The following is a 6,815-nucleotide window of genomic DNA, read 5'->3' on the forward strand; positions in this document are numbered from 1 at the left end:
AACAATTCTTTTTCTCAGATCCTCAGAGAGTTCTTTGCCATGAAGTGCCATGTTGAACTTCCAGTGACCTGTATGAGAGAGTGAGAGCGATAACACCAAATTGAACACACCTGCTCCCCATTCACACCTGAGACCTTGTAACACTAACGAGTCACATGACACCGGGGATGGAAAATGGCTAATTGGGCCCAATTTGGACATTTTGCCTTAGGGGTGTACTCACTTTTGTTGTCAGTGGTTTAGACATTAATGGCTGTGTATGGAGTTATTTTGAGGGGACAGCAAATTTACACTGTTATACAAGCTGTACACTCACTACTTTACATTGTAGCAAAGTGTAATTTCTTCAGTGTTGTCACATGAAAAGATATAATAAAATTTTTACCAAAATGTGAGGGGTGTACTCACTTTTGTGAGATACCATAGATATGTGAGGTGAGATGTTGACCACGTAAAAAGGAGAGATGTTTGAGCTTGTTGTAGTGTTTGCGGGGATAAAGAGACATTTAAAGCTGTTGATTTTTGTGAATTTATGATTAATCCAGAAATTTGGGCAAAGTGATCTAGTTTGCTTATAAGATTGGGAGCAGTAATATGAGGGGAAGACATAAAAAATAATATATCATCAGCAAATAGACATAATTTATGTTGATGGCCTGCTAAATCTATACCCTTGCTTGAGGCGTCTGTACGGATAGCCTGGGCAAGAGGTTCAATGAGTAAGGCAAATAAGGAGTGGGGAGAGAGGACAACCCTGACGTGTTCCTCTATTTATGTCAAACATGTCTGATTTGTATCCTGCATATTTAACATATACCTTGGGATTATTATAAAGTGAAGTGACACAGCTTAGAAAATGAGGGCCTAAGTCTAATTTTTGTAGAGCAAAATTTAAGTAGGGCCACACCACTGTATCAAATGCTTTTTTGCCATCTAATGACAGGAGACACAGAGGTATTTACCTTGTTTTAGCTGCTTGAATCAATAATGATGCTCTACGGACATTATCTGCTGCTTGTCGTAAAGTGATGAAACCTACGTGATCCTTGATTATTAATAAACCACTTATATTATTGAGACGAGACGTCATTACTTTCACTAGTAGTTTTATATCTAGGTTTAATAAGGATATAGGTCTAAAGTTAGTACGAGATGAGTCATCAGACTGAAGTTTAGGGATCACTGAAATTATTGCTGTTAAAGTTTCTGGTCGGAAGGATTGTTTGTTAAGTAGGGAGTTAAATAATTTTGTCAGCATGGGAGTAAGAACATGGGAATTTATTTTTATAGTAGAGGGCTGTCAGGGCCTAGTCGTTTATTTAAATTAAGGAACTGAATTGCCATTTCAATTTCTATAGGTTCAATAGGACTTGCAAGGTTATGGTCGGAAGTTTAACTTGTGAAAAAAATGATTCTACTGAGGATTGGTCGAAGGGTCCTTCTTTTTTGTATAAAGAAGTAAGATGTTTATGAAAGATGTGTAAGATCTTTACTGGGTTACTGGTGTATTTATCATGGGGTATTTTTATGCGATTTGGCTTAAAGGGGTTATTTAATTCTTTAAGCGCACGTGCAAGAAGGTTGCCAGGTGTATTAGCTTTAAAGATATTCTTTTATTGCTGATTCTAAGTCAGATGAATGTGATGGGTGTGTGAGAATTGAATCGTTTATGTGCCATGTGGGGTCTTGAGCTTTTGGGATCTTTAGAGCAGTAACCATTTTATGCAAATCTATTACGTGTAGCGAGAGAGGAATGATGTTGGTCTTTTATTAGGTGCATAATAGGAAACAATTGTGAGTGGGGTATCACATAGGTGTCCCTTATGTATGAGATAGGGGCCTTCTGGATCTTTGATCTCTGTTATAAGGGAAAAAGGTATAAGTTAAGTGAAATGCTATTAGTACTCCTCTGCATTTTGATTTAGCTGAAGCAGTATAAACTTGGAGGTAGTATGTCCCAAAATATTTAGGGGTTGAAGTTTCAGTAAAATGCGTCTCTTGGAGGCACACTATATGGGCTTTTGAGGAGGATAAAGATCTGAATACTTTAGTTTGGTTATGAGGAATGTTTAGACCTTGGACATTTAAGGTTAGGACATTTAAAAAGGAGCCATATATAATTCTTACATAAGATATATAAATATATTTCTGTTATCAGGTGTGGAATCACAGAAACCCCAGGGAAAGATTGGATAAAAGAAGAAAGAAGTAAATTATGATGAAGACTAATATATGTATAAAAATAAAACAATGGCATATTGAGCACACAAATCTGCTAGCTCAGAGGCACAAAGTCTATCCGAGGAAGCTCCTCACACTGTAAACCAAGTGGAGGAGAGTCCTAGGACAGAAAAAAATGGGGGCAGTAGTGACCAATTCTCAGGTCCCCCGCAGCCAAATTTTATGAAAAAATGTAAAAAAAATTAAATTTAGACATCCGCTTTTTGCTATACTCCTTAACCACTTCAATACTGGGCCATAGTCAAATATAGCCCACAGATGGGATCTCCCATCCTGGGTGGACGTCATATGACGACCTCTGTATTTTGCCGCTCCTGCAGGCCCCGGGGGCCCGCAGCGTGGTGATCATGGATGAGGTGTGTCCCTCAGACACAGCCCATCCCTGATCTGTGGGATTTTTATCCCCATGCACCCCCGATACACGTGACCGGCCGTGTCCAATCACAGCCTGTCACATGTACTGTGCATTCCCATCGCTTGTGCACGAGCCTAGGGCACGTGCAGAGCGGCGAGCGGGGATGTGGCTTGTCACCCTGACACAGCCCAACCCCGATCGCAGTAAAGAGCCAATGAAATTGGCTCTTTACCATGTGACCGGCTGTGTCCAATCACAGCCCGTCACAGAATGTAAACAAACCACGGTAACCAGATGTTACCGGGTTCTCTTTCTCACACACTGATAGTGTGTGAGGAGGAGAAGATTGCAGTAACATCTCGTTACCGCCTAGTGTACACACCAACACACACTGATTACCCCCCCACTAAAGAGGACCTGTCACCACCCATCAAAATACCTGTCATCACCCATCACAGCCCATCTGAGTACCTGAGTATCTGAGTACCTGTCAGCCCATCTGAGTACCTGAGTACCTGTCCCAGCACATCTGAGTACCCGAGTACCTGCCCCAGCCCATCCGAGTACCCGAGTACCTGTCACAGCCCATCGGAGTACCTATCACAACCCATCTGAGTACCTGAGTACCTATCACAGTCCATCTGAGTACCTGAGTACCTGTCACAGCCCACCTGAGTACCTATCACAGTCCATCTGAGTACCTGTCACAGCCCATCTGAGTACCTGTCACAGTTCACCTGAGTACCCGAATACCTGTCCCCAGCCCGTCGGAGTACCCGAGTACCTGTCACAAGCCCGTCGGAGTACCTGAGTACCTGTCACCAGCCCGTCGGAGAAACGGAGCACCAGAGTACCTATTTGCAGACCATGCCTCGTGGAATACACGTTGAGGTGTTTGCTTTCCAAAATGGGGTCATTTTGTGGGTAATTCCATTGTCCTGGTGCTCCAAGACCTTCAAAAGTGTGATAGGTAGGAACGAAATGAGACGTGTAATTTATGCTCCTAGAACGCCTGAAGGTACCACTTCCATGTTGGACCTCTGTATATGGACAGGCTCTGTAAAAGTCTCACACATGTGGTATCACAATACTTAGGAGGAGTAGTAGAATGTGTTTTGGGGTGGAATTTTTGCTATATACATGCTATGTTTTAGAAATATCTTATAAATGGACAACTTTGTGTAAAAAAAAAAAAAAAAAGATTTTCATTTTCTTTCCATGTTTTCTGAAGACTTGTGTAAAAAAATTAACCGTTCAAAAGACTCAATGCTTTATAGAATATACTTTGGGGTGTTTGTTTTCCAAAATGGGGTAATTTCATGGGTAATTCCATTGTCTTGGTGCTCCAGGGCCTTCACAAATGTAATAGGTCGTTAGGAAATTAGAGGTGTCATTTATGCTCCTAGAACACCTGATGGTGCTCCCTGCATGTTGGGCCTCTGTATGTGGACACGCCCTGTAAAAGTCACACACATGTAGTATCGCCATACTCAGGATGAGTAGCAGAATGTATTTTGGGGTGTCATTTTTGCTATGTACATGCTTTGAGTTAGAAATATCTTATAAACTGACCACTTTGTGTAAAAAAAAAAAAAAGTTTCCTTTTCTTTCCATGTTTTCCGAAGATTTGTGGAAAAAAAATTAACTGTTCAACAGACTCATTATGCCTCATAGAATATACGTTGGGGTGTTTGCTTTCCAAAATGGGGTCATTTTGTGGGCAATGCTACTGTCCTGGTGCTCCAGCGCCTTCAAAAATGTAATAGGTCGTTAGGAAATTAGCTGTCATTTATGCTCCTAGAACCCCTGATGGTGCTCCCTGCATGCTGGACCTCTCTGTGTGGCCAGCCTGTGTAAAAGTCCCACACATGTGGTATCGCCATACTCAGGAAGAGTTGCAGAATGTATTTTGGGGTGTAATTGGAAGTATGCATATGCTGTGTATGATAAATAACTTATTATTTTGTAAAAAAACAAAAAAAAAATTTTTTTTCCCAAGAATTGTGGGAAAAAATATAACTTCAAAAAACTCACCATGCCTCTTACTAAATACCTTGGACTGTCTACTTTTCAAAAAGGGGTAATTTGGGGGGTATTTGTACTTTCCTGACATTTTACAGCCTCAAGAAATGAGATAGGCCGTCAGTGCATCAGGTGTGATCAGATGTGATCAATTCTCAATGATTTGCACCATAGCTTGTAGACTCTATAACTTTCAAAGAGACTAAATAATATCCACTAATTTGGGTTATTTTTACCAAAGAGATGTAGCGGTATAAATTTTGGGCAAAATTTATGAACAAAAATTACTTATTTGCAAAATTTTATCATAGAAACTAAAAAAAAAAGTGTTTTTTTTTCAAAATTTTCGCTCTTTTTTTCATTTATGTCGCAAAAAATAAAAAACCCAGTGGTGATTAACCACTACAGATCCGCGCTATTGCCAAATGACGGCATCAGCGCGGACCTACATTTCCGGGACTACGTCTATTGACGTCGTCCCGGATACGAGCGGCCTGCGCGCCCCCTGAGGGGCACGCGCGGCGCGCTCTGTGATCGGCGAGTCCGCGAGACTCGCCTGATCACCGATCCGTGCAAGGGGTCGATCCCGACCCCTTATCACGTGATCAGCTGTCAGCCAATGACAGCTGATCATGTGATAGAACGGAGCCGGTAATCGGCTATTATTCCTCCTCGCGCTGACAGCGCGAGGAGAAAAAAAAAAAAGCCGATCACCGGCAGCCGTGATAGGGACATCAGTCCCGATCACGGCCATCAATACAAGGGACCACCTGCCACCGCCCACCTGCCTCCCGCAGTGCCATCCTGAAGTAAAATAAAACGCAAAAGTAAGTGCCCATAGTGCCACCCACAGTGCCACCCAATCTGCCTCAAAGGTGCTGCACCCCAGTGCCGCCCATCAGTGCCCAGCAGTGCCGCCCATCAGTGCCCAGCAGTGCCGCCCATCAGTGCCCAGCAGTGCCACCTATCAGAGCCACCTATCAGTGCCCATCAGTCCCATCTATCTGTGGTACCTATCAGTGCCCATCCGTGCCACCCATCTGTGCCACCCATCCGTGCCATCTTATGTGCCCATCTTTGCCCATCAGTGCCGCCTTATCTGTGCCCATCGGTGCCGCCTTATCTGTGCCTATTAGTGCCGCCTTAACTATGCCTATCAGTGCCCACCAGTGCAGCCCATCAGTGCCCACCAATGCAGCCCATCAGTGCCCACCAATGCAGCCCATCAGTGCCCACCAATGCAGCCATCAGTGCCGCCTAATCAGCGCACTTCAATGAAGGAGAAAAATGACCCGTTTGCAAAATTTTATAACAAACTATTAAAACATGATTTTTATTTTTTTATTTTTTTGCATCTTTTTTTGTTTGTTTAGCAAAAAATAAAACTCCGAGCTGTAACTAAATACCACCAAAAGAAAGCTCTATTTGTGGGAAAAAAATGATAAAAATTTCATTTGGGTACAGTGTTGTATGCCCGCGCAATTGTCATTCAAAGTGCATCAGCGCTGAAAGCTGAAAATTGGTCTGGGACTGAGGGGGGTTTAAGTGCCCAGTAAGCAAGTGGTTAAATACCACCAAAAGAAAGCTCCATTTGTATGAAAAAAAGTATAAAAATGTTGTTTGGATACAGTGTTGCATGACTGAGTAATTGGCATTCAAAGTGTGAGAGCGCTTAAAGCTAACAAATTGGTCTGTAAAGGAAGGGTGTATAAATGCCCTGTATTGAAGTGGTTAAAAAATAAGCAAACATAAGAGTAAGATTAAATAGTATTCCTTTTAACAAATCCATAATTACGGTATATATAAATATTTGAATGCAATGTTATATACTTTAACCACTTACAGACCGGACCATTTTGCTGGTCAAAGACCAGACCACTTTTTGCGATTCGGCACTGCGTGGCTTTAACTGACAATTGTGCGGTCGTGCGACGTGGCTCCCAAACAAAATTGACGTCCTTTTTTTCCCACAAATAGAGCTTTCTTTTGGTGGTATTTGATCACCTCTGCGGTTTTTATTTTTTGCACTATAAACAAAAATAGAGCGACAATTTTGAAAAAAACGCATTATTTTTTACTTTTTTTTTATAAATTTTTTTTAATAAATATCCCCCAAAAATATATAAAAAAACATTTTTTTCCCTCAGTTTAGGCCGATACGCATTCTTCTACATATTTTTGGTAAAAAAAAAAATCG

Source organism: Lithobates pipiens, unplaced genomic scaffold (genome assembly GCF_037356315.1).
Source record: "Lithobates pipiens isolate NorthernLeopardFrog02 unplaced genomic scaffold, aLitPip1_a1.2 Scaffold_19, whole genome shotgun sequence".
Taxonomy (NCBI): domain Eukaryota; kingdom Metazoa; phylum Chordata; class Amphibia; order Anura; family Ranidae; genus Lithobates; species Lithobates pipiens.